The sequence below is a fragment of the Canis aureus genome, chromosome 6 (genome assembly GCF_053574225.1).
Source record: "Canis aureus isolate CA01 chromosome 6, VMU_Caureus_v.1.0, whole genome shotgun sequence".
In the NCBI taxonomy this organism is placed as follows: Eukaryota; Metazoa; Chordata; class Mammalia; order Carnivora; family Canidae; genus Canis; species Canis aureus.
This window is the reverse complement of record NC_135616.1, coordinates 29,260,601-29,285,588: the sequence shown is the minus strand read 5'-3', so window position 1 is coordinate 29,285,588 and position 24,988 is coordinate 29,260,601. Positions and strand designations below refer to the sequence as shown.

Sequence of the window (24,988 nt, the reverse complement as noted above, 5' to 3'; positions counted from 1 at the left end):
CATTCTGAAAATGCTAGAAGAAACAAATGTTTGTTATTAATTGGTCTTTCTATAACCCACACTCTCCTTTTGGGATTAGATTTTATTGTTTTCTGGATTCAATAAACTTTTGAAACTTGAAGTTTTAGAACTTCCAGAAAAAACTGTTGCTGTGGAAGTACAAGGTTATTTCTCACCAAGCCCTTGAAATTTTCAAGGTCCCATCAACATGGCTGAAATAAACATATAACTTGTTAGACGATAAAGCTTTAAATTATCTCTTTTAGTCTAAGTGAAAGTTAATGGCTAAACTGATAGGGTAGCTGGACATGCCGTGCCTCATGTTTGGAGGCAATTTAACCATCAAACTGTCTGTAGAAAAGAATATTTTAACATGGGAGTGGAAAGAAATGCTTAGCCTAAGGATCAGTCCATGATTGACTTTTTTTTTTTTTTTTTAATGATGGTGAATTAGCCAGATGCTATACTTAAAACACATAATATACTTCAAAGTGGTAGGTTATTGAGTATATTGTCTGGACACTAACCATCACTCACAGTAGATATTAAAGGTAAGTGGCCAAAGGAGGCAACTATATCTTCATGTCTATTTGACTTCAGGGTCCCTATTTTTATCTCCAAATTCTACCTAAACCATTTATTCATGCCATAAATCACATTAAATAGGGGCAAAACCTATTATATTATAATGAAAAAGGTGGTGGAAATAGAGGGGAAAAAAACAAACACGCACATAAGATTCAAACAGATGTAGGGTTGAACCCTGTCCCAGGTCCATGCTTGCTGATTGACTTTTAACAGTTATTAAGCTTCAGTCTGATGATTGACTTTTGATAGTTACCAAGCTTCAACATGGTTATCTACAAATAGCAGATGAAAGTTTATTAAGGGCATTAAATTAGTTCATACATGTGGAAGTATCTGGAATATAATAGACATTCAATACATCTTAGATTCCTTAATTTTGTACTATGTTGTTAAAACTTTGCTTGCCATTGTTCTAATTTTTTTTCTTTTTTAGGTGAAAATATTAAAGTTCAGGAAATAGGAAACATTTTCCAGGTTAAACAATTGTCAGTTAATTCAGAACCGTTTCCTAATGTTTTCTAAATCCTATGAATAAAGTCCTGTTAGCCCCAAGATGCCATCTACAAAATAATAGGCATGATACGGTAATCAGTGACAGATAGTGATGGTAGAGAGAACATGAAAAGGAGATCTTTTGCTTTGCTTATTTTGTTGACTTTCTGCACAGAGGAAGTGACTTGAAATAAGTCTCCAAAATAAGAGGACTTTTTACTTATTTTATGTATTCATGCTTTAAAATAGACCAAGTATAAGCAGACATGCAACAACAACAACAGCAGAAGTATTATTAATTCCCTTTTGCTAAACAACATCCATATAAAGAAAAGAAGAAATGAAGAAAGAGAGGGAGGGAGGAAAAAGGAAAGATTCAATATTAGTCCAGAAAGATGTGAAATGGAAAAAAAGCATGATTCTCTCCAGCAACAGTCACAAATGAGATTGTGCAGCTCTTTAGAGTGAAAAGTTGATGCACAATATTCTATACATATATATTAAATATATGCACACACTAAAGAAGTCATACTGTTCCCATGCTTTCCATGTGTTGCTTTTTCCTAACACTGTATCTAGGTAACCTTCCCATAGCACTACATACAGATCTTGTTCCTTTTGTGGACCACAAGATGTTCCAACATATGTGTTATTATAACTGATTTAGTTTCATCTTGATGGATGCTATGATTTTGGTACCTTCCTTGAATATACCTATAGAATACATTTTTAGTGGTGTTGCTAATTCAAAGTTCATGTGCACTTTACATTTTGACAGCTCCTGTCAAATTACCCTAAAAAATCAGCAAACCAATGTGTCTTCCTACAAAGAGCATAAGAAAGTACCATTTTAGGCAAGAATCTAGGTAGGAAAATGGCTAAAGAAAAGTGTATCAGATGAGGTTATACATAAGATTTTATACCATTGGGTGAACTTTGATCAAACTAATGAGATGCTTAAATTGTCAACTGGATATTGTTTACTACAAGGAAATCAATGAGGTCAATCTGTCTAACTTAAAATTTCAATGCATTTAGGATTAATTTCCAAAAAATGATTTGATCTAATCTATTTTGTCATTTATCATTTAATATTTAAAATTATATTTATTTATATTATCTCTTATATTTCCAAAACTTTACTTTAAAATGGTCTTAGGGACCAAATTTGACTAAAACTCTGCAAAAACAAAACAAGGACACAAAACTAAAAAAAATTTATCTAATTTATAGTCATGAAGAAAAGTGGATTATATAGGCACAGTCCTTTAGTCAAGATGGCTGCTGAAAAATACGTAACAAACAACACTAAAATCTTAGTGGCTTACAATAAAAAATATTTATTTTTCTTCCTGTTATACCTGACCTCAACTGGGCTTGGCTGGACTCAACCAGATTCATTTAGACTTGGCTCCAAGAAGCAGAGTAAATACAGAACTCCTGCATATATTCTATTCTATTCTATTCTCCTTGTTCTAAAAGTGACCTAGGACATATTCTCATAGTGGACCTCAGAAGCATGAGAGAAAACAGTAAATCATAAAAGCCCATTTAATGTCTCTGCTCTTGTCAAACCTGCTAACTTTCCATATGTCAAAGTAAGTTACATTATCTAATCACCACCAACAGAAGGAAAACCACACTCTGCCTCTGTGATGGAAGGTACTCCAAAGTCACATGGCAAAGAATATGGATATTCAATTCTCTACAGAGGGATTGAAGAATTTGAAACAACGATCTACCATAGATAGTTCTAATTCATATCTTAAAATCAAACTACATAGTGTTATTCTGTTATTTGGATAGTTCATATGGTTATATATAGTTTTTTTTTTTTTTCCATGGGTCAAGGGCCTGACTACTAGGACATTGCCATCCCGGCTAAAATCTAAAGGAATAAACAAGTAAGATAATTCCAAATGGCATTGTATATTTCAGAACCCTTAAGTATGTACCTTCATAAAAACAAAATCCCAGAAAGAAAATGAAATTGATAAAATATTGGAAATCCCTTTAAAAAATAGGGTTTCAGGTCTAGCCTGACCTATAAACAAATTAGAGGGCTGCAGGACCTAAATTGGAGGTAGAACGATGTAATGCTTATAACTTCTTTCCATTACCCGTTACTTGTTCATGGATGCTTGCAATTATATTTTGCACATAACAAAGTTTTGATTTCATAAAAAGCCCAGATATCAAAGTAACTGGGAATAAATTAATTCCTTATAACTAAAGGCTTTTTTGGCAGTTAAATGTAACAATTAGTCTTTCAAACATTGTGTATCCAGAAAGCTGAACTAGAGAAATAGAAGCAGTGGGAATATATATTTGAGATCTTTATAAAGAATTGGGTTATTGATGATGAGGGCTGGCTAGGCAAATATCACATCTGTAGAGCAGGATGACAAGAAGGGCAGGCTGAAATTCTTAAGCATGAGCTGAAGCTACAGACCACTGGTAACATTTCACATTCGCCTGACATTTCCTTTTCTTTCTCGGAGAGTTTCAGTTATGAAGTTAAAGCCTTACAACTAATAGAAAGAGATCCACCCGGATTATTAGAATAATCTCCCTTACTTAAAGTCAGTCGATGAACTTAATCATATCTTCAAAATATTTTCACAGGAACATCCTGATTAGTGCTTGATTGTTTAAGGAGTCCAGAGCCCAGCTAAGTTGATACATAAAACTGACCATCACACACTATGACCCTGGGGATGGAGAAAATAGGCCCTAAGTAGGGAGAAGAGCCTGTGAAAACAAACTTTACTGACATCTTAGTTTTGCCCAAGGCCGGCCAGATCTGATTTCAGATTTGGATTGAAATATAGAAGTCATTTTCTTGTGGCTTTTGTCACCACTCTTAACGGCACTTTGTCATAATCAAACTGACAACCTGCCTCTTTAGGAGCTTGTGGGTAGAGTTTCTCAGAGATGTGCTTAATTGAAATCACACTTGGAGATTCTATCTCCACTTTATAGTCTTAGGATTTGCTTTGTTTTTAAACTGAAACAGAAGAGAGGATGAATGGCTGGTATCTTTGATGATACATAATCACATTAATACTTTATTGCCACATTTGTCAATATATTAGTGCAATATGTTATCATATACATTATTAACTGTTGCTGTTAAATGTTTTATACTGATCTTTTACATTTTTTATTTCGATTGTGATAAATTTGGATCCAAGGGATCTTTTTTTCTTTCAGAACAAGAAGGAGTAAAAATATTGCATTAAAGGCACTTAGGAGCATTGAGCCCAGTCCTGCAAACAAAGAACACCAGCATTATTTTCCCCCTGCAGTCTTTCTACCTGCCCTTTTCTTTGCTTAGCAGTCGCAGGTATTAGAACTTAAAAGTGGCAGATCGACTGGCACTGCACAGAAGAATCCTGATAATTCCGCATCTTTGGCAATATCTCTGCAGTTCATCGACAGAGGCTCCCACGTTGTGTGATGGTTGTGGGGTGGCCTTCGATAAACCTGGATTTATAGCTGAGACGGCCTCTTCCAGTGCAGTATTATTTCTAAATGTTATCTCGTGAAGTTGGGATTATGTTCTTAGTTGTAATTATTGAGTGGTGCCATTGTGTCTGAGCAGAGGCCAAAAATTAAGGCTGATTTGACACGTTCCACTATCTTGTTTAGTGTTTTTTTTCCATTTGGGAGGTTAGAGGAGAAAGGAAATATTACAGAATTGGGATTTCTTTAAGTATGGTGACTTTCGTACTTGAAAGATTAGCAAGAGAGCGACAATTTTGTATCAGAAGCTTCTTCTTGTTTGCCTCACAGAATATAAATTGATTCCTCCATTCCAGAGATTATCTAAATTTTACAGAATTGCTAAAAATTCTTATGTAACTAAATTCTCTGCATATTTGAGGTCTGTTTGCTATTTTTTTTAAAAAATGTGTCATGTGTTAATTTGTAAAACAAACAAAAATTACCCTTTAAGTGTGATACTGGAGACCCGGGATGGAGTCCTGCGTTGGGCTCCCTGCATGGGGCCTGCTTCTCCCTCTGCCTGTGTCTCTGCCTCTCTCTCTCTCTCTGTCTCTCATGAATTAAAAAAAAATGTACCCTTTAATATGTTTTTTGTAAATTATGATTTATACATATTTGTTTATGTTATTGTAAGAATCACTAAACTTCTGTGACATATGTGAAAATTCGTTCATAAAATGGAAAGGACATCTACAATTGGGATTTCTTTAAGTAAGTTGACTTTCATATTTGAAAAGTACTAAGTACTAGATGTATATAAACTGAGGTTATCATATCTAAGTCACTCTCCATTGCAGATCATCATGACTTCAGTGTTGACTTATTGTGTTGTTTTGCCACTGAGGAAGAGCCCCTCAGTGTTCTCTCTAAGCCTCAGTTTATTCAGTTATAAAACAGGGTAGCAGACTAGGCAACTTCTAAAGTCCTTTCCAGTTTTGATTTCTTTGAATTATCTCCTCAAAGATACTTTCCAATCCCATTCTAGTAGCAATTCTATGTCTCAAACTCACATTCATCTCCATTTATAATGACTAAAGTGATTAAATGTATCATATATCTGTTGATTAACTTTATTCCCTTAACTCACTGGTTTGGAATCTTTTCATGAAAACTGTCTCTAGCAGATACACAAAGAGCTGTCCCACTATTTCACAACATAGAGATCCTCCCAAACCAGGCTAATGTGCCAAGACCAGAATTGGATCTCCAGTGATGGTTTTTGCTACTCTTGGGTATGTAGATTAAACAAAGGTTAAAATATAATACACAGTCCATACATATTTTATTTTATATAAATATATGCTCCTCATTATATAATGTAACTCAAAATATTCATAGAGAATGTAGGAAAGAGGCAGATTATGCCTGATACATCTATTAAGTGGATTGGATTAAAAGAAAAAGATCCCTATTTAAAGGTCACATGGGTCTTCACTGGACCTGATGAGATTAATATACATCAGAGGGTCCAGTCTACACTTATCTCTATCACAGACCTTTTTTTTTTTCTTGAGAAAAAAGGGGATCTGGATATGGTTTAATAAATTTTATAAATGTGTTTAGTGACACACTACTAAAATCTAAATTTCTTTTTGTGACTTTTATTGACAATTGTTCCCAAAAATGTCTTTTATCAAGGAACATCATTAAAGTGTTATGATAAGACAAGACACATTGTTTTTCTTAAGAATCCATCCATTTGTAAAATGTGAAAAGCAATGTTGATCTATTCCCTGCCCTCTCATCCGTCATTTTGAATACCACATCTCATCAGTTTATCTCTATCCTTGTTTAGTAAGTTATATCAACCCCAGGCTTCAAGGGTTATTGCCATACTTAAAATAAGTATGTAACTTATTTTAAGTAAGTAAATAAGTATCCCAATTTTATTTTATTTTAAAATAAAATTCAGTCCTATTGTAAGGATCAGCATGTGTCATATGATATATTTACTTTTATCCCCAATTTTACAGATGAAAAAAGTATCTTTTCATGACAGTTAAATAACTTCTTAAGTTTGTTAACCAATGGGGCACTTGGGGTGGCTCAGTTGGTGAAACATCTGCCTTTTCCACTCAGGTCATCATTCCAGGGTCCCAGGATCCAGCCCAGCATCCAGTTCCCTGCTCAGCAGGAAGCCTGCTTCTCCCTCTCCTTCTGCTGCACTCCCCTCCCCCCGACCTTGCTTGCGCTCTCTCTTAAATAAAATCTTAAAAAAAAAAGTTTGTTAACCAATGAGGTTAGAGCTAGATTTCAAAAGTCAAGTCCAAATATCTGAAAAAAACATCATATTCTGTGCTCTGGAACACCATAGCATCTTCCCTGGGAAAAGGGAGGCTTTTGAGGCCAGGGCCTGAGTAGGAGTCATCATTGTACCTTCCAACATTTGCTTTGGTGTCTGGCACACGGTATCATCCATTACATATTTCTGAATCACAAGTGAACTGCTAGGCATTCCTTTCGTGACTTTATGGCCTCCAAACATGCTGCCCTTCTCCATGTGTTTCTCTTTCCTATCCAAGCATTCCTTATATATCTCAGTCTTTATCAAACAATAATTCCCTCAAACTCCTCTTAATGGTCTCCATGTCAATTTCTTGAAACCACTCTGGTTCTGCTACATTTATTTTAAGTGCTGTGACCAGAATTGCCTGTGAGATCCTAGGAAATTCAGGATAGCTTCTTCTTGGCTTTGGGGCATACTGTCTCTGACCTCACCGAGGGCAAAGGATACATCATCATTATCAGCAGTGTATAAACATACACCATCATTATCAGCAGACTTACAGAAAAAGAAATGTTAAAGAATGACTACTATATCATTGAGTTTTATTCTATGTCATCTTCCCAGAAAACTAATTATTCCCTTCTCCTACTTTATCAGTTATCATTTTAGTGACAGAAAAGTAACCTAGTTGGGGGTACCTGGGTGGCTTAGTTGGTTAAGTATCTGCCTTTGGCTCAGGTCATAATCTCAGGGTCCTGGGATTGGGCCCCATGTTGGGGGTGGGGTGGGTCCCTGCTCAGTGAAGAGTCTTCTTCTCCCTCTCCTTTTGCCCCTCTCTCTGCTTTTACTTGCTTTCACTCTTTCTCTCTTAAATAAATAAAATCTTAAAAAAATAAAGTAACCTAGGTTACATAAGAAAAAAAGGAATATAGTTCAAAGTGACTGTCAAGTTCAAAGGTAAATTTAACTTTAGGGATAACTTTTTTTTTTTTTTTTTTTTTTAATAGAGGAATAAAAAAAAAAAAAGAGTGCAAGTGGGGAAGGTGGTGGGGAAGGACAGAGGAAATCTTAAGCAGGTTTCAAGGCTCAATCTCCTGACCTTGAGATCATGACCTGAGCCAAAATCAAGTCAGACACTTAAATGACTGAGTTACCCAGGCACCCCTAGGCATAACTTTCTACAGTAAAAACATTATGTCTGAATTTTTTTTAAAGATATTATTTATTTATTCATGAGACACACACACACACACACACAGAGGCAGAGACACAGGCAGACACAGGGAGAAGCAGGCTCCATGCAGGGAGCCCGATGCGGGACTCGATCCCGGGTCTCCAGGATCAGGCCCTGGGCTGAAGGTGGCGCTAAACCACTGAGCTACCCAGGCTGCCCCATTATGTCTGAATTAATTGTCTTTCTCTCCTTTTTTTTGACTCAGTCTCTTTTGGTGTATTTGCCTCATTCTCTCCAGTAGCTTATGATGTCTTCCAAGGGGTTGACTGTAGCCATAAGTGAAAACTGCTCATCAAAAATCTATTTTCTTATCTTCTTGAACACACTCTCTGGTCCCTCCTGTAGTTGAGTGTGGTATGTGATTGCATTTAGCCTATGGAATATGAATAGAAGTGTTGGTGCCAATTCTGGGCCAATGGTTATAAGTGGGTATGGCCCCTTCATACTCTCTGCTTTCCTGCTCTCCCTCTGACTAAAGGAAGATAATACGGAGGCTCACTAGGGATGGTAATATAAGTTGTAAGGAACCTTGGTTACTGAATCATCACTGGAGGGAAATTTCACACTGACTAGCAATACCTGCTTAAACTATGAAGATAGCATAAAATAATCTTTATTGTGTTTGAATTATTATAAATTTTGGGGTCTGTTTGTTATAGCAGCTAGCCAGATCCCAGATCCAATGACTACTCTGTAACATATGGCAATAAGTAACTCCAGTCTGAATTACTTAAAAGGTCCATGATTCACAGAAAACGAACATCTCTGGGGATACCTGTAAGATAAACTTGACTTTTAAAAAGGCATCTCCAAGATACAAAACGAGAAGATGTTTTCAGAACGTGAGTTCATCAAATTGGAGCATTTGGTATTTAAACCAATGTGCTTCTCAAAATGCAGACTTTGAGGTCACACATGACAAATTCTGATTCACATAGTTTGAGATATAGCCTATTAATCTGCATTTTGAAATTCCCAGAGGATATTCTAATTCAAGTGTACCACTGACCAAAGTATGGAAAAAAAAGCCCACTAATTATTTTGCCTCAAAAGGCCAATTCAGGGGCTAAGGCTGCTTTTTGAGTTTTATCATTTTTATTTTCTGTCAGAAGAAAGTATATTTATTAATCAACAAAACTTTTAAAAATCCCTATAACTAAACTTAAGGAGTAATTTATAATATGGGTCCTTATGTAGAAGACATCAATACATGCCTTGTCCATAACAGGAGCTCACTGAATTGTATTAACTAAAGATGGTTTAGTATAAAGGCAGTTCTCAACTTGGCTACACACTGGAGTCAGTGGAGAGCTTTATAAAACAGATACCTGAATTCTACCCCAGTTTCTAACTTAATTGGATGGAGGCAAGTTTAGTCATTAGAGTTTTTAAAGATTCCTGGATGATTCCAAAAGCTAGTGTTGAGAAACATCTTGAAATCTGGTGCTCAGACCAGCAACTTGACCATTACCTGGAATCTTATTAGAAATGTAAATTTGTAGACCCCCCACAACTTCTGAATTGGAAATGTTTGGTGTGGGATCCAGCAGCAGATTGAATCTGAGGCATGCTCATGTTTAAGAACCACTGGCCTAGGCAGTGGTTTCCAAATCTGATCATCAGAATTATGAGGGGGAAATTTCTAGAAATAGAAATTGCTCAGCTTTATTGTTGCTTCCAGTTTTTAATCCAGAAAATCTGACGGAGGCTGTGAAAACTTTTTATTCATGTATTTTTTTTAAAGAATTTTGAAGATATACCAGGTTTGGGAACCACCTTGAGAATATATTCTGTGAAGAGCACTGATTTAAGAAATCTGAATTCTAATCCCGCTGCTGTTTGCAACTTCCCATGTGACTGTGGCTGTGCACTTCCCTCAGTTCCCCAAATCAAAGCTTCCTCATCACAACTGTCTCCCACACTTGCTGGGAAGCTCTAAGGAACAGAAATGAGGTTTGAAGCTTCAAAGCTCTTGTAAATGTGAATTATTACCATCAAATAGTCTTAGAGTGGAAGAGGATGTTTCCTGTTCCACTTCTGCCTCCTGGGAGACTATTACCCACTACATGGCCTTTCATTTCTTCTTCTTTAATGGAAGACCTCCTGAAGGACACCTTGGGCTCTGCTATCTTCTTCATTTCCATAATTATCTAGAGCTAAACTTTGCCCTAGGAAAGGCATATTGTTACAATGCCTCTCTGCTTGGGCTTTTTTCCCTCTCTCTCTCCTTTTCTCTCCTCTCTGTCTCTTCCTGTTCTAGATAGTGTCTGTCCATTTCATTCTCTTTCTCTTTTTATTATTATTATTTAAGGATCATAAAGTGGGAGTCAGGTTGCTGAGCTTTCTGAGACAGATGAGGCCAAGTGGTCCGCTGGGAGCACTCGGCACCAGCGTCTCGCAGTATCCCAGCATATGGAGTTGAATCTCCAGGCACTGACATTAACACTCCTGCTTCAGGTAACTCATTTAGCTTTGGTGTCATTTTACAATAAATATACCATCCACCGACACAAATTAGACAGCTATTGAGATTAATTTTGAGGCACTATCGGCAACATCTTAAATCAAAAATCATTCTTTATTAGCATGCTTGGCGGTATAGTGTGCCTGCCCTCCCCCCTCCTGATCCCTGCCACAAGAATAAATGAGGCCCCGTGGTTGACATAGCGCATCAAGTGTTTTATAATAGTCTAATTGTAGCTAATGGTTTGTGCAGCTAATTAAGGCCCTATGAATTACAGTAATCAGTCAGGCTCATCCTTTAAACCAGATAGTTCTATTCAACCGTTCCTTTAGTAAGAAACAAAATATATAACTATATATAACTATAACTCCACACACATACATACACAGCACACAGGCAGTAATGATCAGCTAGGTTCATCTGAGCACAAAGAAATTAATAGGACTGATTTTTTTCTCTTACTTATTACAAAATATTTATTTAAAGAGATGCAGGTTCTCAGCAAAAGCAATAGTCCCTGTGGGTCAGGAAAAGGCAGAGTCTGCAGTGTGTCATCTGTCTGAAAACTGAGAATCGGTTGACGCCAGGTGTAGCATCTCTTCCCTCATACCTCCCTTAATCCATCCAGCTCGCAGTCCAGGGTTACCATGTGGCATTGGCCATGTTGCAGGAATCCAAATGCTCAGAGAAATGGTGCCAAAGAAGCCACCTGAAGAAGATGGTTGAAAAATCAAAATGGATAAAACTCCACTTGTGAACTGGATGGTGACAATACCATCAACATGATTAGATTCCTTTGGTAGCCAGGGTCATCAATGCAGAAGAAGTTAGTGAGCAATTCAGGGGAGATTGGTAAAAGGAATGGGATGGTTTTCTTTTGCAATGGGTTTGTTTTGAGAAAAATATTCTAAATAGAAGATGTATTAGATTACAATAGAGCTCTTCAGAGGCCCCTCAGGATGCCCTGTTTCTTGGTTTATTTAAAACTTGACTGGACACTGTAGGAAAGGATTTGGGAAACAATGCTACAAGGCCTCTAGGAAACAAAAGGGAGTGATCTCTGATTCTGTGAGAAGGAGAAAAAAAATTCCATAGAAATGCCATCAGCATGACTTCTGCTAGAACATGTGTCCTATACTCCCTCAGGATCCCAATGCCAGTGAAAAGTGGGAAAAGAAACAGGGATTTTCATGAAGGTCATACATTTTCATTCTTTCCACCTCACAATCTCACAGAACTAGGTAGGACCTTGAAAGTTCAACCAGTTCTTCACCTTGTTTTCAGGCAAGATTAGATTTAATTGCTCTGGATTGGTGATTGGATAACCAGTAACCACCTATCTTCCTGTAATAAAGGACCATTTCTTTATGATTTTAAAGGCCATGAGTCACTATCCCTTATGAATCTTTGCCACTCTCAGGTCAAGTCAAATTATTCTTGTTTCATTAACCGCCTCCCCCCCCCCCCCCCCCACCGTAGATGTTACCTCACCATTGTAGTATAGCAGAAAGCTCACTGGTCAGAAAAAAGTGCTATTTGCCTTATAACTAGAGGGTTTTTTTTTAGGTATTTGTTGGGTATCTATTATATCCCTTCAAAATTTACATTTATAGGTAGCCACTTAATCCATATCTTCATTCTAATGGATTCATTTGTTAAGTCTAGATGTTCCTTATTTCTGAAATGATGGCTAACAAGTAAAATGCTCACATTTATGTCTATCCACTTAACAAGTCAGAGTAACTTGCTCATATTTTTATCTATATATCTTTCTATATACCTATTTTATATTTTGCAAGGTTACGAATGTATTTTTCATGGTTATCCATGATGGCATTAAAATTTTTCTTTTTATCTACTAAATATACTTTGTGAAGCATTAGCTGCATGTTGACATTTGATTGCACATACTTCAAGGCTTTTTGTGAAGCTTTTCTTCCCCTTGAAGATGACCAGATGTTGGAGGAAATCGGATTGATGGAGATGAAAAGTGTGATTTGCCCAGCTTCCATCACTAACCCCTTTCCCTCCTCATTCTGCTCTTTCCACACTCTTTTCCTCTACAATGGTCCTTGTACACTATATGAGGCTTAAAACTCAGCTTTGTAGAGAACCAGGAAATTTTGAAATAGACACTTCTGTTTCAGGACAAAAGATGCCTCTCCATGTTCCGGATGTTGGTGGCACAGAGTCTGGGGCTTTACTCATATTGCACCAAAACAGATTTGATGGCAGCTCTCTATCACCTGGTGTTTGGCTCCTTCTATAAGTCAGCATCCACAGCCCTTTCAATATGTGAAATGACTTTTCTAGTTATTTTGGGAACTGATAATGCTACTTTATCCTATTGATTTGGGGTGATATAGCAGGGTATACACTCCATTCCTAATACACTTCAAACTCTAAATTTCAAGCATCTCAAAAGAAAGGATGATGGTACAATGTATAATTGCATTCATCTACCACAGCACTGCCTCAACCCCATATATGTAAAGAGTACAAAATACCCCTTTAATAACTGAAGGAATGTCAGCTCTATCTAAAAGAGTTTATCACACCTGAATGGCTGGAACTCTAGACTATTCCTTCTGGACAGATAGTCACCTATCTAACAGGGCAAATCTGGGCCAGCTGAGTCCCAAAGGTTTCATGATTTTTTGACACTACGTATCTATTGAATGAAGGCAACAAAGCCTCAATTACTCATAAACAGAATCCAGCCAGCTGCTTTTGCTTGACTTAATGGTTTTTTTTTTCTTGTTGTGTTTGATCCTACTCTAGAAAGTGGACACCATATTAATCGTATTTATAAATACTGTATATATACACCAGTTGCAGAACCTCGAGGCCCATTTAAAAAGAAAGATTAAACACATAAATTATTATAATGAATTAAGCTGTCAAGTTCCTTTACTCTCAGTACCCAGAGTATCTAAAAGACCCCAATTCAAATCCAGTGATGATATGGAAAATAATGGACCACCAGAAATACCCACATGTCATGGGAATGTTTCAGAAAATCAATTGGCATGTAGATCCATCTTCAAGATGACTCAAGGCTTCTCTGTACTATAGAAAACAGAATTTCTTAGTATGCATTATACACTTTGTCAGCCTCTACCTATTGTAGTCATCCATTTATTCTCAGAATTCAGAGATGTGAGCTTTGATAGCTAGTATGTGCCAAGGATGGATTTACTACTACCACTGCCCATCTCCACAAAAATTCAAAAGTAGTACTACATTGCTTGGCTCAGTGTATAAAGATCTTTAATTCTGCAACCCAGAATTTGTTTATTTATTTTTTCAATTTTGAAAACTAGGCCATGGCATAAGTTAACAGTGTTCTTGGTGCTAAAATACAAGTTAACTGTAGGATGCACATTGTGAGATTCTAGATTGTGTTGTGGAGAGAAATAGTAGGTTAGAGAACAGAGGGGAGAGAATAGGCTAGAGTTATCCACTGCTTTCCAACAGTGGCCATCAACTTCAGCTGTCCAAGGTCATTTCAGTGTCCACGAAGAACAGTCTGTGACCTTGGATCTGCCTCTATACATAGCATCCTCTCTCACTCTTCCAGATGCTAGATTCTATCCACTCTTCAGGCTCCTGTGTATATCCAAATTCCTCTAAAAAGCACTCTCAGAGAATGCAGACTATGTCATCTTTCCTTTTTCTGGACAGAGAAGTCTCTCATTGTGCTATGTTGGAACTTAATCACATGCACCCTTGAATTTATTTATCATTTAGGTTGTAGGCTAATGCTGAAATTAATTCAGAGTTCTGAAATCTATACCTGAAGATTTCTAGTGAAGGGAGAAGCCTAAGAAAATCTTCAGGGAAAATTAAGGCAAATTTTATGAGAAAGAGAGATCACTGAGGCTGGGAGAACACAATAAGGGGCAGTAAACTGAATTTAACTCAACTGTTCCAGAAACATAAGCTTGTCAACCAAAAAATCCAATTTACAGCTTATTTGAAAACTGCCTCAGGTTAACTTTTAAAAACACTTTTCTAAAGTAAAATATGCTGAAAATGATTATCAGAATATAGTTGATGATTACGTTGATCTTCATTTTAAGAAGTAGTAAAACACAGTTATATAGCACAGACTCTAAAGCCAGCTAGCCAGAGTTTGTTTCTGAGCTCTGCCACTTAGGAGCTGTGTGACTTTGGCAATGTTAATTAACTGTTCTGTGTCTTTCCTTCCCTTATCCACAAAATACTAGTAATAGCCATATCAACTACAGAGGGACATCATGAGGATCACATGGTTAAATGGCACAGTATATGTACAGTCCTCAGAATATTGCTCAGCATATGATAAGTTCAATATAAGTATAAGCTTTTAATGTGTTTTAAGCAGTTGAATGATCTTGAAATATTAGTATAAATTAGAAAAGTTTCAGGTAGAAAATAGGCTGGAATACCTTATATCTAAATTCAGATTTGCATTTCTTTAAGTACATACTGGCCCCAAGGATATATTATATTATTTTTGTGGGATGGGGAGTTGAAATATAAAATCTGACCCTTTCTCCTGGATTGCAGAAATAGAGCTAGACATTTAAACATAGAGAATTTCATAATATATTTAATAAAACAATGAAACATCATAACTTTCCATTATCATTCACTATCTACAAAATTGTAATTAGTGTTTGTTAAAATCACAAAAGTGACAGGACCACTTCTGTGCCAAATGAAATCTGATTGTTGGAGACTGCAATTAAATTCATTTTGATGTGATTTGGAGCAAGACCATAGTAATAATCTGTTTTGTCCTATGGCCATGTTTTCAGTTCTCTGCAGTTTTTACTTTTTGAAAGGAAGTACAGGCACCTTTTGATGTTGCAGAAAAAAATAGAATTTTAAGAACCAATTCATCTATTGTGACCCCTTGAGTGCCTCATTGTCTCCATCCACAAAATGGAGAGGATTATGTGGCTATAGTTGTGGTAACTCCAGAGCAGTGGTCAGTTCCTAACAGAAATTATATGTAAAACTACCATTAGTGACTTGTTATTTTTTTATAACTCTCCTACTTTTTCAAAAAAATATAGTCTAAAAAAAAAATATATATATATAGTCTATAGATACTCATATAGTCAGAAGTTGTTCAATATTTGTACAGAAAATGCAATATAATCTAGAAGAGGAAGGCACTGTTGCTATGTTACATGGTTACCTTTGCCACGTTTTCTCAACCACACACTGGCACACATATAAAATTATATATATTTAAGGAGATAAGAGAACAGGTTATTTGAATCAGACTTCCCTGAAAGAAATTAAATGTATAGATAACATGCATCACAAGTCCTGTGTGTGTAAGCTTGTATAAGAGAGGGGATATCGGGACGCCTGAGTGGCTCAGCAGTTGAGAATCTGCCTTTGGCTCAGAGTGTGATCCTGGAGTCCTGGGATGGAGTCCTGCATCGGGCTCCCTGCGTGCAGCCTGCTTCTCCCTCTTCCTGTGTCTCTGCCTCTCTCTCTGTCTGTCATGAATAAATAAATAATATCTTAGAAAAAAAATAGAAGGGATGCCATGCAAATCATAATAATATAATATTAGTAGCAATCACTTATATGGGCCTGACTAGGTGCCATCCACACTTCCAAGTTCTTTCCATGTATTAAGTAATTGCATGTTGGAAACAGCTTATGAAGTAGGCATCACTTTTCTTTTTCTTTTTCTTTCTTTCTTTCTTTCTTTCTTTCTTTCTTTCTTTCTTTCTTTCTTTCTTTCTTCTTTCTTTCTTTCTTTCTTTCTTTCTTTCTTCCTTCCTTCCTTCCTTCCTTCCTACCTTCCTTCTTTTCTTTCTTTCTTTCTTTCTTTCTTTCTTTCTTTCTTTCTTTCTTTCTTTTTTTCTTGCTTTTTCTTCTTTCTTTCTTTCTTACAAATGAGAAAACCGAGGCACTGAAGTGTTCAGAATTCAAATCCAGGCACTCTTGCTCCCAGACTGTGTGTTTTTAGATACAGCTGTATTAAATTCTGTGTGGGGGAGGGCTGAGTTTTAATTAGAGACTCAAATGAAATACTTCCTCATTTACTTAAAGAAGGGAATTTGTATGTGCTGGTCTGGGGGATACAGAAAAGATTCAGGGCTTGCCCTCAGGAAATATAGGCTGTACCAGGGACTCAGGCACTTGATACAGTCACTTGCCTATTTATTTCAAACTGTGAAAAATGCCATGCAGAAAACCATAGGAATAAAATTAAGTTTTGGAAAACAAAACATTTCAGAAAGGGTAGTTGCTTACAGTGCTAATTATAAGCAACAAATAAACCAAACTATAAAGCTGATAAAGTCATAAAGGATAGGGATCTTATCTATTCTGTCTCACTCTGTATCCCAAAGCCTTGCATCATATCTATCATAGAGTAAGCACTCACAAAGCATCTATTGAGGAGGAGTCATCTGAAACAGCTAAAGACAGGCAATCCATAAGAGCAGACCAGCTAGATTAATCACTTCTTCTCTCTTCCTCACTGTCAGAGCATGAACCTACACAAGGACCAAAGGTCCCTGTTCCATCAAGCTTATCAGCATCTGCTATATGTGCAGATCCAGGCTGACCCAGACACATGCCTGTTGCCCCCTTTTGAGCCACTGTTTATATTATTAATGGGCACACCATTCAAAATCATCACCCAGTAACCCTGTACAACTGCCATTTCCTGATTGAGAAATTCCACTGTGGCCAAGCCTGAGAGGTAAATGCCAAATTCTAACACTTGGTGGTTTAGTGCAGGTAAGTCTTCCAACAAGAGCTGATCTCCCCTTGTCCATACATCAATACCTGTGTTCTTCAATACCTCAGACCTGCCAGGAAGTTTCCATGAGCCTTCATCACAAATGACCATCCTGGTTCCCAGAGCACTGACAACAGTACAGGTCTTAAGAGATGAGAGACATTCTCTCCTTGTTTATGTTCCTAGCTGTATAGAAAATTAGTTTGTGGGCAGCCCAGGTGGCTCAGCGGTTTAGTGCTGCCTTCAGCCCAGGGCATGATCCTGGAGTCCCAGGATCGAGTCCCACGTCGGGCTCCCTGCATGGAGCCTGCTTCTCCCTCTGCCTGTGTCTCTGCCTCTCTCTCTCTCCTCTCTGTGTATTCTCATGAATAAATAAATAAAATCTTAAAAAAAAAAAAGAAAATTAGTTTGTGATATCTGTAGGAGTGAGGGCAAGAATTCCTTTCATGGTGAGAGATGCTTACTGGCCACAGTACTCAGATGCTGGAAAAAAAGTTCTCTAGATGTACTAAGTCAACTTTCTTGAGAGGAAAATTTGCAACCATGTTGGCAAGTGTCATTGCCCAGAAAAATTTTTCTCCCTTCCTTTCTCCTATACTTCTTCCTTTCTCACTGCTTTCCTTCCTCCTTTTCTTTTCTTTTGCTCCCCCTTCCTTCCCTTCCCCTCCCCTCCCCTCCCCTCCCTTCCCTTCCCTTCCCTTCCCTTCCCTTCCCTTCCCTTCCCTTCCCTTCCCTTCCCTTCCTTTCCCTCCCCTCCCCTTCCCTCCCCTTCCCTTCCCTTCTCTTTTCCCTCTCAAGGATTATGTTTCTCATTTTTATTTTTCTGATATGGAATTGCTAGAATTTTAGGCCTTGATTTTAGGTGACCATTGCATGACCTGGCTTTGTAAATATATTGGGCAAACTATTCAACCTTCCAGTGAGATTTAAAATTTCCTTACTATACCAAATTCCCCCACCTCCAGCCCCTTGGCTTTATTGGGTAACCATTCACTTTAGTAACTCATGTGTCTTGTCTAGAGTTAGGGCTATTTTATTTGTTTCTTTATTTCTACTGAAATATTTTGGTTCAAATATGCTTCCTAACACTCCAGTCCAATCAGTCCCCTACCTACCTAAGCACTGTGGGCTCTATTCCTGGTAGAAATGCTCTAACCCCCTTTTCTCTAATGTCACAACCATCCATTCTTTAAGAAATGCTGGCCACAGGCAAGACTGGAAGGTCAGTCTTCTCTCCTTATCCGTGTCATTTTGTCTCCTTATTGTTTTCCATCCCTTTTGGATGCTCAATGCCAATATACTCTTCTCCCTTACCATCTCTTCTTCTGTGAAGAAAAAAATCTAATATCAATAATTACACTTCATTGTCAATGTAAATTAATATTTTCTTACTCCCAGGGATATCCTCAGGCTAATGAGAGACTTATTTCCCCACAGGTTATAAAAAAAAAAAAAAAAGAAAAAAAAGAAAAGAAAAAAAAGACAAGGAGCTATTTGTCAAAAACTATGTTATATATCTTACATATGCTAACCCATTTGTTTTTACAGTACATTTCTCTATATTATTATTAGAACTATTTGCAGATGAAAATAAGCTTTGGTTCTTTGTTTAAAGTTTCAGAGCAGAGCCAGAATTTGAACCCAGTTATATAGGTCTATATGCCTTTAAAATCTCACAATGGAGTATTGTAGTCTATATCAGGCCAATGCTCATTCATATTGTAGTTGCAGGTCAAACACCACCTAGTTTCCCAGAACCTTCCCTATTTATTACATGGTCTCCTTCTTCCTTGGAATTCTCATAGCAATAAGAGTTTGTGCCTTAAAAACTATAAATTCACTGTATACTGCCACTATGTTATAGTAATGGTTTTATTTGTATGTGTCAACATTATAATGAGACTGTAGGCAATTTCAGACAAAAACTATATGACTTGTCTTTAAAAATATACTCTTATACCATGGACTAGAGATTTAAACATAGCAAATATTTAGTGAATACTTGACCTTCTGAGGATTGGTGAGATATGATGGGATGAGACTGGATTTATAAAGATGATTGTGGAGAATAAGAAGAACAACAGGTCCTATGACAGATTTCTAATCCAGGGTATTTGGGAAGTCCCCAACTAACATTCCTTCTACCTTATTACATTAAAGCAGCTATTTGGAAACACCTTGTTGTTTTCTAACTACCACCTTTACGGTAGATAGAATGGTACTTCCAGAACTGTGCAACGCAGGGATAGTTCTCTCTGCCCCCAGTCTTCCCTGGTGATGGTGAAGATTTATGGAGATAAGCCCAGTACTTGTGGAGATCTGCAGAACCCCCCTTACCTGTGGCCTCACCATGTTCCTCCTTTTGTTCTGCTAGCACTAACACTGTCTCATTGATGTCCTGACTGAAGATAATGTTCACATAGGATAGTTTGGGCTCTTCACAGCAGCAAAATAAGATGAACAGAAATTACTGTTGAGATTATCATAAAACTCTTTCACTTTGTGGGAGGATTAATATTGGCATGTGGCTTGTTGGTTTACACTTTACAGGCCCCAGGTGATATTATTGACCAATCTCAACTCTTCCTTCTTCTGAGCCTTTTCCATCATATACTCAAGGCAGCCACTCTCAATTATTCATGACTGAGGTAACTTTTCAAGTTATAAAGATGTTCTCTGAAGAAAGTGCTGACCACAAAAGGCACGGTGTATAAGGGATCATAATATCTCTATCACCAATTGGGACATCATCATCAAGGAGCATAGATTGGTAGATAGAGAAGCAAATCTGGGGGTATAGGAAACAGATGCCTGGAAGTGTCCAGCTGCCTATTACATTGTTTTGTTCTAAACACTCAGATGCACCTAGAAGTGCACAGTATCATCATCAGTGCAGGAGACAGAAAGAAGAATAGTCATGATTCATCTACATGGGATGTCATCATCTAGAAGAATGACAGACCCATATAGAGGTTATTTAAATATGACACAGCAAGTGCTATGATCAGGGTGTACAGAGATTATAAAATAATAGGGTAAAGCCAAACTAATTTTGATGATTTAATCTCAGGAAAAATTCTTTGGATTAAATACTCTAGCTACTCCAGAAAGTTATTAAGAGGGGAAAGAGTATGATTCTGAAAACAAGGGCAGTGGGAGAGGCATTCAAAACAGAATTAATATGAAGCAAAGGTGTAGAGATGTGTTTAGGGCACAATAAACAGCTTGGTATCATTATATCTTGGCCAACACATCCTTGTTGGAGGACCAATTAGCTGGATCTCATCACTGGACTGCATATCTGGAGAACTGAAGCTCAATATAGGGTATAAGATAAAAGAAGTTGAAACCAAAGCAAAGGCCCAATATTAAAAACTGAGGCAGAACAAAACAGTTTTTTAGAGGGATCTGAGAGCTAAAATATCAAGTCATCAGAAGGCAAGAAATGATTGGCAGAAAAAAACAAATTTGAAAAAAAAAGATATAGGAGAGCAGCAGTCATAAGTATAGCAAGGGAATTTAACTAAATCTCATTAGAGGATTTTCCGATTCAGTTAAGTCTGAATCAATGAATTGAAATGGCCATGAGTCTATAGATTGTGGGCATTAGTTGTGAGAAGTTGGGTAAAGCAGAGATTTGGGAATGCTACTGTCTATTCCTCTGGAATCTTTAGAGGAGTATAGGAAAGAGCAGTACTGCATTAAGTTCAGTGTAGCTATATGGAGTATAGGTTTATTTCTGAATATATCATCAGGAGACTGAATCTTGGAACTAGCTGTTGGTGGATGCTAATGTCTTTAATCTTAGTTCCCTGGGCCTCAGTTGGTGCTACAGTTGATTATAAACTCTTAAAAATGTATTCAAATTGTGTCTGCATATTTCTAGGTAGAAGATCCATAACATCTTCTCAGATGACCCCTAAGATCTGAAGAGAGCTTAACAGTTCTTTAAAGAAGCTATGATCTTGGGACACCTGGCTGGCTCAGCAGTTGAGCATCTGCCTTTGGCTGAGGGTGTGATCCGGGGGTCCCAGGATTGAGTCCTGCTTCGGGTTCCCTGCATGGAGCCTGCTTCTCCCTCTTCTGTGTCTCTGCCTCTCAATCTTTGTGTCTCTCATGAGTAAATAAATAAAAATCTTTTTTTAAAAAAAGAAGCTATGATCTTGGGCACCAGTGTGACTCACTTGAGTGTCAGACTCTTGATTTTGGTTCAGGTCATGCTCTCATGGGTAATGGGATCAAGCTCCATGCCAAGCTCTAGGCTCAGAGGGGAGACTGCTTGAGGATCTTCTCCTTCTTCCCTTTCCCTGCTCATTCTCTTTCTCTCTAATAAATAAATACATCTTGTAAAAAAAGCTATTATCTCAAAATATGTAAAATTCAATGGTATAGACACAAGGAATCTTATTTGCATTCTAGAGATCACACCCACTGTTTCTATGAGATGCAATAAAGTGAAAGTGACAACTGAAGAGTCTAAGACTACATTTCAAACTCTATATTACTGTTTCAGAGCATCTTGGAGAATCCTTATTGAGTAAATACTTGCTATTTAAACCCTGTTGACATTTTGCTTGAAGATTTCTCTCAAAATGCAAAATTGACTTCAGGATTCATAGTTTAGTTAATTGGACAGAGTTTAGGGCAAGTGGTCTTTGGTCTAATGGCCCAAATCCAATACCAATCTCAAAAATTTTGAGCTCTGGAAACCACATCAGCTTATCTGGAATTCTGTTCAAGATACAAGGACAAGGAAGCTTCTATCAGAAATTCTGTCTGGAGTATCTGGGCTAAATATTGTCCTATTAATTTCTCATATTCAAAACCCTACATTGCCAGAAATGCTCTCAGCACAGTGGGTTCCAAAACTAATCTAGCTGGATTCATAACTTCTAGACCAGTCAGAGGAAAGCTGCTTCTCAGTTCACTCCATATAGGAAAGAACTCTGGAGTTAGAAATGTTGTCTCCCAAGTTGTTATTTATGATAGCTTTCCCATTTTCTATACTATTTCTGGGAATATTTGGGATTCTATCTTAAGAAACTCTGTCTACCATATCATAAAGAACTAGGCTCTTTCACAACTCATATTTGAGGCAAAACACAGTAAAAAGTATCTTAAGTTCTTATTTTCATGAGAGACTATATGGAAGATCTCCAATTAACAAAATATCTCTGGGAATCTCTGGAAAACCAAGTATTAATCGTATTTCCTTATCAGTTTCTAAAGCCACAAACATATACAGGTAACAGGTATGAGAATGGAGTTTAGAAACATAAACTGCCATCTCTAGGGATGTTACTGCATATCTGATCAGGTAAGAAAAACTGGAGCCTTCCTAATGATCTTTTAGATACACCTCCTTGAGATACATCTAAATTCAACTAAAAGGTCCCACCTTCCTATTAGTAAGGGACGTATTCACAAATAACTCCATTATTATTGTTTAAGGAGACATAGAAAGCCTCTATGGATGGAACAGAAGCCTAGTGCTTACCTATATTTGGTATATTTGGTCTTCTCTTCTTCTAAATACATGAGAGGACTCATTTCTGAGATGACTCCACATTATCTGGGTGGAGCCAAGTGGCTAGCTCTGGTCAGTGGGCTATGGGTAGAATTGATGTGTGTCACTTTCAGGCCAGAGTATATAGTTATCCATGTGAGATTTTCTCTGTCAAGGCAATTGTGGAAATCCTTGTTGCTACGGAGGTGCCATTTAAATAAGTTCTTCCCTGGATACTGGGCCATCACAAGGACAGTGCCCTGAAGAGTGGCCCAGACTCACAACAGATTTCTCATGAATGAGGAATAAATTGTGTTTAGCAACTGATATTTTTGCCTGCAGTATAAGCCTGCTCTAACTAAAACAATGAAAGAGGTGGTTATGAGGTATTGCTTTTGCAAAAAGATTTTGATAGTGGATAGATGTAGGAAAAATTTTATAGTAAAAAAAATGGGCAAAATCATAAAAGTGGAAAAGTATCATTTTCTTTGGGGATGAAATGAACAATTAAATTTGACAAGAATATTGTAAGAAGTAGATAATAAGCCAGGAGACATAGATTAGAATGTTAACACTGGATTCATACTTAATCCTGTTGGCAATAGATAATCATCTATTGTAGTGAGGAACATGTTAAGGGGAGGAATTAAAGTGAGAAGAGGCTGGGAGAAAAAAAATGGGTGATTTTTAAATGAGTATAGGTAAGAATAATAACACCTATAGAAGACTAGAGGTAGAAGAAAAAATAGGAAATGTATTTGTAGAAAAAATACTGAGGGACATCTGAGTGGCTCAGTCAGTTAAGGGTCTGACTCTTGATTTTGGCTCAGGCCATGATCTCGGGGCCTGGGATCAAGCCTCACGTTGGGCTCCCTGATCAGTGGGGAGCCTGCTTCTCCCTCTCCTTCTGCCCCTCACCCCTGTTTCTGCTCTCCATCTCTGTCTCTCAAATGAATACATAAAAGATCTTAAAAAATACTGAAAAGCACAACAATTTACTTGATTTAACAAGAGACTCTTGGAGTGAGGGAGGAGTGACTCAAGAAGCTACAGTGAAGGCCACTACAACACAGAGGTGTTATTAACAGACTGCTTCTGTGCAAACACCTAACACCTTGTCTAGTGGATACTCTCCTCTAAGTTACAAGCAAGTAACTGATTTTGGAGAACAACCTATTTCTAAGATGAGGCTCTCATCAGAGATGTCCTCATCAGAGAAGATTAATTTGATGTGTCCCTCAGTCCTCACTTTGTCTCAGCCTGTCCTCTCCACGTGTATCCATATTCGGGATCAACTCAGGTGATTCATCTCAGTTTGTCAGGCTAACACATAAGCCTGGAGACCTGACATCTGGTTTCCACACAGGTTTTCCCCAGGTTCATATTGTACATGGGGGAAGCACACAGATCTGTAATTCACAAATACTAAGGGAAACAAGGAAAAGGAGATTTCTGGAAAATAAAGAGCAAAAGCTCCTCTACAGCCATAATGCGACTAAGGTTTAACAGAATATAGGAGACAAACAAGAATTAATGGTTAAGAATACAGAATTTGGAAGTGGGCATCTCTGATTTCGAATCACTGATCTGCCACTCTAAGTCTCTGTAAACCTCAGTTTTCATTTTGGAAAAAAAATAATCCTTGTACGGCTGTTATGTAAGTAAATGAGCTGTTGCTCACAAAGTCCTTAGTATAGTATATTTTCAAGACAGCCCCTAGAGTGATTCTGTTATATGTAAGTCAGATCATATTACTTATCCCCTCAAAACAACTCATTTGCCTAGCAATGTCCTTTGAGTCCCAACATGACCTGGGCCCCTGGTACCCTTTGGTATCTCAGAGCACAGACCACTCGTATCCCTACTGGCTGAGTTTCAGCCACTTGGATTCCTTGCTTATCTTTGAATACACCAAACTCTTTCCTCCAGGCCTGCTCACTTTCTTCTCTTGCCCTACATTGCCCCTTTCCTAGGCTCCTTGCAAGACTGCTTAATTGACACTTCTGCAAGGAAGCCCACCTTTCCCATCCTGGCTAAGCCCAAGTCTTCTAAGATTCTCCACACCTCTTCTTTATTTTCTCTTATAGCACATCTCTAATTTACTCATTTATTTTGTTGTGTATCTTCCCTTACTAGAATATAAGCATGATGAGGGCAGAGATTTTGATCTGCATTGTTCATTGATATAAAAGAATGCCTAGCACATGCTAGAT

General features: G+C 37.5%; 1 long non-coding RNA gene across 1 annotated transcript in view; it reads right to left on the bottom strand.

Annotated features, from left to right (window-relative positions):
• Positions 1-11,026: 11,026 nt before the first annotated feature.
• Positions 11,027-24,988, bottom strand: part of LOC144315156 (uncharacterized) — a 44,461-nt gene continuing 30,499 nt past the window's right edge. The window contains exon 3 of the long non-coding RNA XR_013380923.1: positions 11,027-11,221. This is a non-coding gene — a long non-coding RNA (uncharacterized LOC144315156). The remainder of the gene's footprint in view (positions 11,222-24,988) is intronic.